Source organism: Silurus aristotelis (assembly GCF_946808225.1).
Source record: "Silurus aristotelis genome assembly, chromosome: 19".
Classification (NCBI taxonomy): domain Eukaryota; kingdom Metazoa; phylum Chordata; class Actinopteri; order Siluriformes; family Siluridae; genus Silurus; species Silurus aristotelis.
In genome coordinates this window covers 12257829-12272109 of record NC_139592.1, presented here as the reverse complement: position 1 = coordinate 12272109, position 14281 = coordinate 12257829, and the positions used below count along the sequence as shown (strand labels likewise).

Here is a 14281-nt window from a genome sequence, read left to right as displayed (position 1 = left end):
CGATGGCTTTCTGAAAAGAGTCTTCTTATTAACAGTGCATATACAGAATGGAGATAATGTTAGCTATCTATACATAGCTTAAAAGCAGGTTCAGGTGATGCAGCTGGACAGTTCTCAGCAACTCAGGTAACTTAATTTCATACTATAATTGACCAGAAGTCATGTTTTTGTTGAGATCATCCTTGCCCAGATAGGTGCAAACCACTAATTAAATATGTATTTATAGTTAATATTGAGCCAATGAGAAATACCATGTTATACAAGTGTTAATTCGCAGTACTTGGATCTTTTCACACAAGCAATGTTATTCAATTTAAATCCTAGTCAATGGTAATTGCATTCACAGTATAACAATGGTAAATAGGTATTAGGCTGCGAAAAATACACTGGAATATTCAGAATAGGAAAACCAAGGAATAGGAATAGGGTGAAAGCTCTTGCTAAAGTATGAAAGGAAACAGCTTACCTGAGAAGGGCAGCAGTCGGTCTGCAGTCCGTGTGCAGCTGTGTGGCACTTTATGCAAACTTGCAAATCTGTTTCAGGAAAAACAACAATGAGACCGAATTAACCCAATATGCATGCATGCATACATACATATATACATACAGTACATACATACATACATACATACATACATACATACATACATACATACATACAAACAATAATGCTGCTGACTGACTCCTGAACAGCAACATGGATGTTAAATTAGGTATTAACAATGCAAAAGTGTGTAAGCACAGACATATGTGGATACACAGAGGCACACAGCTGCATTTAATCTCTTTATATGAATGCCAGAAGAGTTGCTGATGTAAAGCTCTGAACACATACATTAGGAATGCACCATATATCACTGAATGACCTTCACCCAGAGCACCAATCAAACGTCAGCAACATAAATCAAGTGTGTGTGTGTGTGTGTGTGTGTGTGTGTGTGTGTGTGTGTGTGTGTGTGTGTGTGTGTGTGTGTGTGATCTTCTCTGTCTCACATTAAATTTCCCTCAATTTACTCAAGTATCTTTCCACACAGAATAGATCAGAGAGAACTCATCAAAGAGCTACTATTAGGATAAATCAGACAGGGAAGGCTGAGAAAAAGCACAGCATGAACACACAACCAACACACAATATTTTTTTCCCCTCAGACTCTCAGATGGCAGACAGAACAGGGTGTGATAGTCTCCTCTCTGTAGCCAAAGTAGGTCTTAGTTAAATATGCATGAAGAAGGTGACAAGGTCCACTTACTTCAATCTGATTCACAGAGTCTCTTTCCCTCAGCAAGGTGACATAAAGTTCTGCACATATAATTAATGAACTCAATGAATATGGATTGCAGAGCTCTGCTGGGCAGGTGAAGGGTATTTCACTATAGATAACACACATTTCCATTTTTCTGAACACTGGATAAAGGGTGGATTAAAGAACTCACACGTGGCACTTAAACCTGCCCACAGTGCTGGACTGAGTATGAGTGAGGGAGTTTTTTTTTTTTTTTCGCCAGTAGCACATCTGTTCACTATGCCTCACCTTCGTCCTGTAAAGTCCTTGAAAATGCCAGTCACATTTTATGTCAAGTGTCTTGTTAAGGGATCGTAAAATTGAGCGGAAATACAGCATAAAAAGAGGCGTTTTAAGGGCATCATGTTTACGAGTGAGAATAGCAACACTTGCATCTGCAGACATATAGACCACCATTTTTAACCACAAATGATAATCAATTACACATAAACACACAAATGCACACTGACACCCCAATACACCCTCATTTACACTGCATTGCAAAAAAAAAAAAAAATACATAATTAGCCTTTGTTTGCAGTAGTGTCTGTGTTTTTTAATAGAAGAAAATAATTTCAACAGGACTACCTTAGAGGTTAAAACTGTTGATCCAATAAATAATAGACATAATTTTCTGATTTGTTTACAGCTGAATAAGCAATAAAGACCAAATACCTAAGTAAAGTGGTGAGAATCAAACACCTGTTTGAGATCTATCTCCACCCTCCATTCACAATCTTAACCTTTAATCGGTCCTTGGGGTCTATATGACCCCAATCGACTTTTCCTTGATAAAAAAAAAGGGTTCCCTTCATCTGAGTGGAATAATATTTTGTGACTTTTCCTACATAATCTATCTATACACACACAAAAAACTGGGCTTGATTCGGTTGTTCTGAAGGTATGTAAAAAGATTTTTTGCACTTCTGGTCTTCGGGGTCAATATGACCCCACATTGAAATGAATGGGAAATGTGAAAAAAACTCAATATTTTTTCTTCATTTGTCAAAAAAAAATCTATAAATCCAGCATAAATCAGATTAGATCGTCATTTAAGTGATTTTTTCATAAAAAATTAATATTTCATATGCAAGCTTATGGTGTAGTTGAGGAATTGTGTGGTAAATAGGTACAAAAGTACTTCATATCTCCCAAAACACAGCATTAATGAATAGATGAGAAGTAAACAAAGAAAAAAATATATTATTTGTATAATTAAAAATGTATATATTTTTGTATAATTTCTCTATCAATTGTTGGGGTCATATAGACCCAAAGACCAGATTTGTAAACAGGAAACAAAGACCTTATGAGGGTTAATTCACAATCCTCCATTCACAATTTTGAAAGGGTAGAAGATATCTTAAAAAGTTGAATAGGCAGTATATAACTCTATCTAAGATTCGAAAAACAAAGATGTAATAAATGAATGTAATTAAGAAATAATAATAAAAAAAGCTAATTGACCACAGTACAATGTTGTCATCATTGTCAAGTGATGTTATGTTTATCTGTTGGCTGCTGACCTTAACTACAGTTTATGGTATTGGATGTAATCGAAGTTTTATTATACTTAAAATCATCCGAGTTGCAAAGGAAAATGTGTTATAAATTGGTATTTAGAATATATATTTTAGCAGCTACTCAGTTAGCTAACTCATGGATGAGAAGGTTAAACCTGTTGCAGTTGATATGGTCAGCTGATATAATTAAAGCTATGCTGCTTTATTAGGGGCAGGCGTTTAAATGCAAATGCTGGATTCCTGGTGCAAATGGCGAATCAGACAAATCTAAAAATCTAAAAGTTATGCAAGGGTCCTGGCGAGCAATGGACGGACTAGACAAGGCTGAGCAAATGAGCAACGATTTAAATCTAGAAGAGCATGCCCCAAAAGACAAAGGTTGTGATGAGTCAGTACTGAGATATTTTAAAATAAATGAGGTTTGAGGAAAATGTGGTGAATTGGTGATTTGTACCAAGAGTGTGTGTGTCTGTGAGTGTGGCAACTGTAGAATTACAAAATATTTCAAATATCCTGCTGTTTTGAACCCTGAAAATTATTACACGAAAAATATCTACTGAAATTGTTTACAAATTCTTTAGAATTAATAAGATTTGAACAATTTAGCACAAAAAAACAATCCAAGAAAAAGACATTTCTAGCAGTGATGATCCTACACAGAGAACGAGAACGACTTATAGCATTCACTACCCTCTGCACAAATCTCTCTTTTCACTTATAGGGCATATGTGTAACAGATCCAATAGCTTTTAATTATTGCTCTGGGATCAGCTCGTTTTACTGCTCTAGCTGTAATCCTACCCAGTGCAGAAGAAAGCAAAACCCTGAAGTGGCATTGCCTCAGCATTACCTGAGAACAGCATGTATTACATTGAGCAACAGTAATTACCTGCTCAGCAACCTGTATCAAAAGAAAAAAAAAACAATGACCACAGGAGGAGTCCAGACATGCAGCTATGGCATCAATGCATCCCTCCCATCCACACCTTCCATTTCCTGCTCTTCTAACACTCCCACTGTTTCACATTTCCTACGCCTATGTCTCACTGCTGGCATGCATAATGAAGGTAAGAGCTTCACGGCCCAGACAGCAAGAACAAGTATGACATGTTGGATTTATTAGATCATCTTTGCATCTCACAGTATTTTCTTTCTTCAGTTTTTATTTGAGAAAATATTATTTGTTTTTATACATTTCAGCCATAAGTATATGAGCAGATGTTCATGAATGCTGCATAAGCATTACATAGAGTGTTTATAAAACAGAAAGGATGATTTATGAATGGTTTCAGAGTGTGTGAGATGACATGACAGACGATACTTGATTTTCTTTGTATATGAAAGAGAAATAAACCTCAATGATCATAATTTCTAGATGTTTGCAAGTTGATTGCTACTGTAAATGAATAGCTATTCATTCCCTTTTGAGTAATACCCCATGCATCTATGAAACATCATTTTCATTTTTTTAGCTGACATCATGCAGTGTTGTACATGCTGACATAGTGTTATAAATGCTGATATAGTGTTATTCTTTTACTTGAGGACATGATATGCATACATTCTGCTGATTTTAAACCCTCAAAATAAAAGTTGTAATCCCACATGTGGTTACTTCATTTACAAATGCTATAGTGGGGGGAAGCTGCCACTCTTGGGCCCTTGAGCAAGGCCCTTAACCCTCTATGCTCCAGGAGACCCTTACAAAAAAAATAAATCAAGGACCGTGACGTCGGAGCGACGTTGGGCCGCCTTCCCGTGGGCTCACCACCTGCAGGAGGGACCGTAAGGGACCGGTGCTGAGAGGATTGGGCAGCAGTCGAAGGCGGGGGCCTTGACAGCCCGATCCCTGGACACGGAGGAGTGTCTTGGAAATCTGCTTAGACTGCTGCCCCCGCGACCCGAATTACGGATAAGCGGGAGAAGATGAAATGAAATGATGATGAAATAGTGGGGGGAAAAAATACATCAAATACATGAATACTTATTTAAAAATATATATACTTATTTAATATTTTATTCCCAAATTTATTTGCACTGACTATGAAATGGATTTTACGTATCCTTTGTATCTATCCTGACTATATATTGTATCCTGACTTGCACTAATGTAGCTTGGACAGGATTGAGTAACTCAGACTCTAATTTCAAGAAAAAGAAGATGAAACATTTATTGAACATGGATTTACAAAAAGAAATTATGCAAATACTAAATGATGAAACAAAAGGAAAAATTTTTGCGAGCTGCTATCCATCTGTAGCTGTATTTAGCACTCTTGCACACATTAGGCAAGGGATAAAGCACAATGGGTTGTTGTGGTACAAGTGAAATAGCACACTTCAGGCAGTTAATTTGGAAATACAGGGTGATAATAATAACTCCGCTTCACTTTTGGGCATGGCATGGGATTGTTTTCCTAGAACATACCCCTTTGGGTTTTAATTTAAAGTGAATGTGACAGCAGAAATGAGACACACCCTTGCAAGAGAGTTTAGTTATAGTTAGATTTTTGGGTATCAGGTTTAGACAGACAGACAGACAGACAGACAGACAGACAGACAGAGAGACAGAGAGATAGATAGATAGATAGATAGATAGATAGATAGATAGATAGATAGATAGATAGATAGATAGATAGATAGATAGATAGATAGATAGATAGATAGATAGATAGATAGAAAGATAGAAAGATTAGATTAAAACTTTGTGCAAAATGTTGTTATTTTATTGTGGATTTGGAAAGAATAAAAAGAGTCTCATGTTGAGCAGCTCTCATTTATTGTGACTACTGTGAACACTTTGCTAATTGCTTTCAGTGAGCCATGAAAAATTACGTTCAAAAACATTACCACATGTTTTTTTGTCACTCCAATTAGCATCATTGTGGCTTGCTGTTGACCTCGTTCTTCTTTCTTGAAACATGGGATCTAGTAGCTAAGGGCATATTTTGTGAGCTAGAGAAGCTTTTTTTGCTCGGTGGCATGAAAACTGGACTCAGGATTAGTAAACTTTCTGAACAGAAAGATCAATTTAAATCTAGTAAAGAAAAAAATATATATATATCACAACAATTATATATATCACAACAATAGTATGTGAAGAGTTCCAATGAACAAACTAATGGAAGAATACAGTAAGCCTGAGATTTCACTGTAGATGTCAAGCTGCTGGTTTTATGGTGGAGTTTTTTCTCTGGAGGATTTCCAGCAATTTCTTCTCATTCACAGATGTTATCCCGTACCCACAGACCTTCCTGGTCCACTAATGATGTCTCCAGTGTCTGTCCAAGACTTTTATCTTGTTGTGCCTCCAGAAAGGGCACCTTCACTCCAGCCTCCTGCTCCTAACCCTGTTCTTTAAAAAAAAAAACACCCGCTATAGTGGGTCCCGCAAGAACTCAGCGCTCGCACAAACAAGCCTTATACTCCAGAGGAACATCACTCATGGGAACAAGATTATTACAGCCTTGTTCTCTGTGCATGGTTCTTACAGCAAAGACACCATTTTTGTATATGTTCTTTTATAGAAATAATCTACAGAACATTACTCGAGGTTAATCTTGTTTCCATTTCAAAATTATGTGGAGCGGTTTTTGAACGCATAATACCCTGTGTCTGTGTTACTGCCGAATATAAAACAGAAGTTAGGAATTAGCTGAAACAAATACATCTTTGTTTATTTCTTTAATTGTGGAGTGCTGAGACACAGCGAGGAAGAGATGTGCCAGCTTCAGGCAAAAGTACGAATGTGATTTGAAGTGAAACTCATTAGACTACAGATTAGTGTGTGTTTGTTTGTGTTTGTGAAATAGACAGACAGAGAGAGAAAGAGAGCGAGAGAGAGAGAGAGAGAGAGAGAGAGAGAGAGAGAGAGAGAGAGAGAGAGAGAGAGAGAAAGATAGAGTGAAAAAAGAGAGGTGTTTATTTTTTTTACAGACCATAAGCAGCAATGTCAAAGCATCTGCCCAGAATGTCAATAAAAAAAACACTCTTCTCCTTCTCTTCACTCTCTCCTTCTTTCTCACTCACACAAACACACACACACACACACACACACACACACACACACACACACACACACACACACACACACACACACACACACACAGATTTTCTCATATTATTCTTTTTCCCAAGTGTGCAAGCTCAGTATAATGAAGTCCTTAAACTTTGCATTTAATTAAACAAAAAATAAATTCCAAGCACACATATTATTCACAGTGAGAGAAAACTCATGATATCCCCAAGTCTTTTTCTTCTCTCCTCAATTTTTTTAAATGACATACACAGAACTAAAAGGTTTTTGCTGAATGCAAAAAAAAAGAAAAAAAAAAAAAGTTAGACAGTAAAGAAAATATAATGTTGAAGATTTTTTTCACTGCTACTCATTTCTCTCTCATGTATTCAGATTACACAATAAAAAAATACACAGATGCCTTCAGCACTCTAAAACTAAAGAATTGCTCAGTTTATGTAACTCGAAGGTATAAACAGATTTAAGCACTTGTTCTAAATGTGTGATACGGTGTGACAGGAAGGAAGAAATGTGGGACAAAGACTTAGTGTGAGAAAACGGGAAAAAATGTTTGGCATTCTGTACATCTGAGAAACTTGCATGAAGAAAAAAGAGGTGAGAATTACTGTAGCTGCAGTCTCATAAATCATGGATATTCTATCTGTGGCACATCAAGGTGTATTTTTGTGCTTGAATGATCAAATGTAATTGTCACTTCCCACAAGATGAAGGTAAATAACCAGTGTATTATTATTATTATTATTATTATTATTATTATTATTATTATTATTATTATTATTATTAATGCTATCATAATTAATCTTTGGTTAATGATTTATCCTGGTCATGAATATGTAGTCTGTCCTGTTTGGAGAATTCACCTTAAAGTTGACGTCACTCCATTGTGAAAAACCATGTAAACTTGTTCACTCATTTATTCATGGTTTATAAGTTCTTTTCGGAGGAATTCGTTCTCTCAAAAGTCAGCTTTACTTTTACTTTTATTTTCATGTAGCGCATTGGTTTGGATATTGTTTAGCCACTATTATTTTTAATAAACAATTATTCAAAAAAGACTTAAAGACAACTGAGCTTTATGAGGAGTTCATGAAGATCATGTTGTTGTTTTTTTTGCCAATATTGTGCTTTATAAGAATTGTTTTTGTTGGAGTATGTGTTGCTAGTTGTGCTAGCTAACAGAAAGCTAAACCTATTTTACTTGTAAATATATATGTTTAATATGATTAGATCTTTCTTGCCTTTGTTATATATTAAATCATGTACGTCTCAATTCACAATCCCAACCATGTTCCAGATCATTGCAGGTCCTACAACTTACAGACTAGTTTAACTAAACCATTATGTAGAGAGCTGAGTATCTGACTGTGAGTCACAGTTAATATTTGCAGAAATGAGACATAATAAAGTGAGGTTGTACAGTCAGACAGAAAGTGAAGTATCTGCTCATATCAGGGTAATTATGTGATAGGTGTGACATGGTTTAGCTGATTGGCTTCTCAAAACGAAGTGAAAATGCCTTGGCAAGATTTGATCGCTGCATTGAGCCAAGTGGTTTTATGCTTCATTTCCCCTCACAGAGCGCATTTTTACACTTCCATCCATCTTTTTATATTGCCGACCTCATACCCCCACCACCAGTATGCAAACCCATCAGTGAGGCTTTTCTAATTCTTTCATTTAACCCTGAATTTAGATATTCTATTTACCATGCATTAAACTCACAGCTACTTTTAGCCTCTTTTTTATATTAAGTCTGTAAAACAAATGATTATTGGTTTTATTTTTTTCTCTTCAAAATACCGCTACTTTATTAGTTCAAAAGTCCAATTTGGGTTCAAAAAGATAAATTTTAATTGTTTTACTGGTCACTAAAGTAATGTTGACTGTGAGCATCATGATGAATCACTTTCACTTTTCTGTGAGTGAGAGACAAAAAGAAAAAAAGAGCATGATTGAGAGCGAGCAACAGGAATGTCACTGATTATCTTACAGATAATGACATTTACAAGTCAACAGTGTCTGCAGTGCTTGCGGTACAAAACAAATAAATGCAAATACATACTAGGTCTATGTGTTATCAGTTTTAGTAGAAGCTGTGCAATGAATAAGTCAGTTAATTGAAACTTGATATAACTTCAGATTATTTTTCATATCTTACATATGCTAAATGTAATATGCATTAGAGAGGTATGCAAACATTTATCATATCGCCTCAACTGATGGAACAAACAAATTTGGTGCTGTAGGTAATACATTTCAAATTCGATTTAGTCAAAAGCAAGTGAAGAATATAAGCCTTATTATAAGTAAACCTCAGACTTCCACAGGATATTATAAAATATCTATTTTTAAGGTAGAGATTCGATTTTTGATGATGCCACTGAATCTGCCATGATGCAACACAATATTATATGATTAGATTTAGCAGGCTTTGATCGATATGTGGCAAGTTTTGTTAAAAATCTGGATTAGGCCTACTGGTAATTCACGGATGATGATAATGTAGAGAAGTACTATTTTAAGCAACATGCTTATATCACCATGCTAGATTTTTTTACACATTTAATTACATTTTATTTTTTTTGCATTTCAATAATAAATTTTGAACAAAACACAATCTATAACCAAATAAATTTCAGTCTTTGCCTTATTATCCAATCGTCTTTTTTCCTTTATCCTAACATTGCTTATTATTGCTACATATCGATATCTGGTATAGAACCCAATAGTGTGGAACAACTCAATGCTATGTGATAAATATTGTGGGTCTCCAATAGATATTTACTAACATGCCACTGTTACATGTCTAAGTAACCCCAGAGAACAGAATACTTCTTTTTATACACCCTTTCTGAAAAAAAAAAATATATTTTTACACCCGAAAGAAGAATAATAAGTTTGGATATTACAGTGACTGAATATATTTAAAAAATCCTACAGTTAATGCCAGTGTTCACTGAAAGTGTTGCTGATGCATTCACATCCTAATGCCTGTATGACAGAACGATATATTTTTTCAATTTAACAAACCTACAAAATACAAGACTTGCTATTTTTTTATGCTACAAATGTTTTTTTTTTTCTCACTTACACAAAGGAGTGATGCATATTACATAGAAATGCATGTAAATCTCACAGTCCAATTTTTATATGGTGTAACTGTAGATGCAGAGCAAAAATTTGGAAAAAAAGGCATGGTCAAAAAGCATTAAAAATAGAGAGCCAGCCCATCTCTTACTGCACAGACAAATTCATCAATTCACTACTCTCCTGGGAGACAAGTCCTTTCTACAATGCAGGTCTGCGAAAAAGCCTGTTACAATAAATAATAATAACCTTCATTTCATAAGCATTGATTTACAAAACACCTGCCAACACAATAAAAATGGAAATAAATAAATAAATAAAAAAAGACAGAAAAAGAAAAAAAAAACTCTCTGATGCAAGCAGAAATGTTTGCCACCTCTGGGACTCATGGATTTTTAATAATAGACATTTTTTATGAGAAGCTGAAAGTCAGTCATCACTTTTAAATACTAGTAGCCTGGTAATGACTGGAGGGGTGAACGAGGGCTTTAGTGTCTGCTGAGTCAGATCTGCTGCCCTGTGGGCCTCATACACACAACACACATATACATACAAGCAAAATTAAAAACAGACAGAAAGAAGAGGTTGGTTAGACTGTGAGTAAAGTAAAATAAGGAAATAGTGAGATGGATGGATAGACAAGGCACAAGAAGATGAAAGACTACAAGGTAAATAATGAAAAAGAAAGATGTAATTAAGTTACGCATCAAATCTCTATGTAGACCTGCAAAAGGTGAGAGAGTTGGAAAGAAAGACTGAGAGGCAGATATCATGTTTCTACTAAGTACATTTCTGCTATTTATGTATGTGCTTTCAACAGGCATTCTGCATTGAGTGCACTGCAAGCAATTTTTAGCTGGCTAATAAGATAAACTGATTATATATCATCCTGTGGTGGTAGATGTGTGTCTATGTTTGTGGTTTCCATACAAGCCAGACCTTTATTCACTTCCCAGTGTAAAAAGAGATTCCTTTGATACATTTAAACTAAGCTACAATACAGACACCAAAAATCTGACAGCACAGGAGGAAGTAATGAAAAAGCATGACACACTCTTCATTTTTCCTCATGACTTGTGGCCTCCAGAGTGAGAGATAATAGACATGTGGGATTGCTGACATCTTTCTTTCCGGACTATAAGGAAAGAAATATGTGGCGTGCCAAATTTAAGAATAGAAATACACATCCTCAGCAACCTCCAGCATTTGTAATCAGATGAAGCAGTATAGAATATACATTACATTGTTATTAGCACAATTCATGTACCTTTTTTTTATTGATTCGACCGTACACTGAAGTAAAAAAAACCCTCTTTTTCAGAGCACGCTATTTGAGCAGTAAAGTGAGTAATTGGTTTATTTCTAGTCTGAATAACAGGAACAAATGAAAATCTGTGGATTATTTGAAATTAACTGGTCATCAAGTGGTAGGTAACAGATTTTCAAAGACTTTCATTCAGTTTGAATTGCATTCAAGGTTTCATTAAAACAGACATCTTTTTAAAAGTCAATCTGGCATCGGAAATGGAAGGACGACATCATATCAGAGCAAATAGATGGCTTCCTAACCAGTGCTGTTTGTTCTCTGTATGTAATTATAGATGGCTTTAACTTTTAATCATATTGTTGTTCTCCCGTGGCTCAGCTACTTAGATTCAGCCTGCTCTGTTGCACTGGTGGCCTGTTAAGGCTCAAAGTCAATAGTACCAATCAATATCTAATTAATGATACTCAGGTAAGCATAGGAAATACCTCCACTTTTACATTTCCACCAATATGAATCTGAGTTTGTATAAATGTATTTATACAGCAGGTATGAATAGAAATGAGTCTGTCCTGGCATAACTGCTGCTTGAGATATTTAAAAGATTAGGCTTCTATTTGCTGTATGAGGCTTGTTGTTCATGAAGCTTGTGGGTAGAATAACACCACTACCATTCCTCAGAATGGCACATTAGTCGCATTCACTATAGGACAATGTATTGTACATGAATACATCCATGCACTTACAAGGACACAATAGACACATCACAAATGTGCGCAAACCATCAGAATGTTCAAGTTGCTGTAGAAAGCACAGTGGCTTTGAAGCAGAGTAAGTGGGGTTTAAATAGAACGAGCATTCTATAATGCAGCACATATAGAAAAGCTTGGGAGTGCTTTCAGTTGGTTTTAAAAAATGACTTTGTCCTGAAGGTTTGTAGGTGATTTGTGTCATTAGTATCAAACAGCAGAGCTGTCTTTGTAGTCTTTGTGTAGTATATTTTTACTTGGAAAGTTCAGTCAGGTAACTCTCAGGGATTTAGCGTGACAAAATCTAAATCCAAAAATAAAGAATTGGTTTTGCCTGATAGAAATTTCCTGCCATTGTTCCACTGTGAGGAACCTATTTTAAGAAAAATGTTTCAGTCAAAGGTCTATATATTGCACAGCAATTGTTCCATTCTTTTGTTTTGTGATGAAACCCACCTACCTTGGATCAAGAGGCCTTCCACGAACTGAGAAACACAGGAAGCCCTCGAGATGGCTCAAAGATCAATAACAACTCTAAAACTATCAGGATCAGCTACACCTGAGGCTCCGAAAGGGGAAAAAAATCGCTCCTGTGCCGATCGATACTATGCATCAAACAAACTTCTGTTTTTTACATTGATCTTTCCCTGCCTGCTTTGTCAACTCCCACAATTTCATACTCCAAGCTTCAATGCAATTATGCTGAAATGAGCTCCCAAATCACTGACTAAAAAGAAAAGAACTATAAGAAAGAGGAAAACAATGACAATATGTTCTTAACTTTTTGACTTTTTTTGTGCTTCGATTATTTTTCATTCTTCTGCATTGGAATTTAAATTTCTACTCTTAAGCACCATCTTGGAAGACTTTAATTTACTTCTTTAAATAAAGGCTCAAAAGAAGAACATTTAATGATTGTTTGCCTGTAAACGCTGTCAGTAATATGGTGAACCGTGATAGCATACTGGCATCATGTCATCACATTCCCATCGTAGTGGAATGGTGCATGTGACAGAGGGTGGAACAACAAAGAGCTCGGGAGGGGAAAAGAAAAGCATGCATAATTTGATCATAAATGCCGATTACAGAGGATTTTCAGTGTAGTAAATATTAATTCGTTTTTTTCCAAAAATTAAAGACATAGATAAAAGTCTATCTTTTTGTGCTTGTAGCCTGAATTTTCAATATATTTCACAAATTGATTCTCAGTCATGCCCATCTTTATCAAATAGTAGACTTGACAAAATGAAAGAAAATGTACTTTACACCTTACACTAGGAAAAATCCTAAGAGGATGTTGGATTGTTCTGGGAGTACTTTTAAAGTATCTATGAAGAAACAGAGTGTTCCTCTTTCACAAAAGTCTCCAAATGGAACCTTATAATGAAATAACTGTCCAACAATCCTGAAGAACCAGAAGAAAGTATTACATTGGCATTACAAGCCTTTGAGCTATTAGGAAGTTTACAAGTGTGGCAACACTCATTAAAGCAACCAACACTCGTTAAAGCAGGCATCAGTGATACAAGACCTGCAAGACCAATTTCCCCTCGTGTATTTAGCTCTCTGTGGCTACTAATAGTTATTCTACGATATTCTATTTCAATATGTTGTTCCTGGATTTTCCTAGTTCCTCATTAAATCTTTAACCTTTCTGTTTTATGTGTATTATAGTAAACTTGTTGGATCATTGCTCTCCTCTGTGATAAACAATTACAAAAAATTACTAAAAGATTAATATTTTTCCAGGGCATTCTCCACTTACCTTATCCTCTTTTAGTTCACATCTTTCCAAAGCTTCTTGCTCAAAAGACACCAACCTTCACACTACAATAGTGCCATTATATACCATCATGACGCAGGAAATGCTAGAGCAGGTGTGGGCTTGTTGCTGCATATAATTCATATCAGGTATCTAAGCAATGCCTATACTAATGACATTTAGAGAATTAATTAATTATGCTGGATCACATAATATCTCTTTACCTATATAAGTCTTTCTGTTTGATCTACATGCAGAACATTATTTACTCATGTTTGTAATGGTTATTGCAAATATATCCTTAAGATAGCAAATTAAGACCTAAATACGCCTGCCTGGATTATACTCCGCCTCTTTTATAAATCCATTTGGAAGAAATTGTCAAATAGAAACATTTCAAAAGAGAAAGAGTGATTTTTAAGCCCCTAAGAAAGATAAAGATAAGATTAATCCCATCACCCCCCTTCTCAATGTCATGGCCACTGTTGTTACCATGGCGACAGGCAAAGCCTCTGATGGATGGTTGGTTTCCTCCCATCGTGCCCCTGCGCGATGCTGTAACAATGACAAATGACAC

At 35.6% G+C, this 14281-nt stretch overlaps 1 protein-coding gene across 3 annotated transcripts in view; it reads right to left on the bottom strand.

Annotated features, from left to right (window-relative positions):
• sulf2b (sulfatase 2b) overlaps positions 1-14281 on the bottom strand; it is a 125949-nt gene that overhangs the window by 90264 nt on the left and 21404 nt on the right. For all 3 annotated transcript variants that reach the window (XM_083570110.1, XM_083570112.1, XM_083570114.1), the window contains exon 2: positions 467-534. The gene's annotated coding sequence lies outside the window, so the exon portion shown is untranslated. The remainder of the gene's footprint in view (positions 1-466; positions 535-14281) is intronic.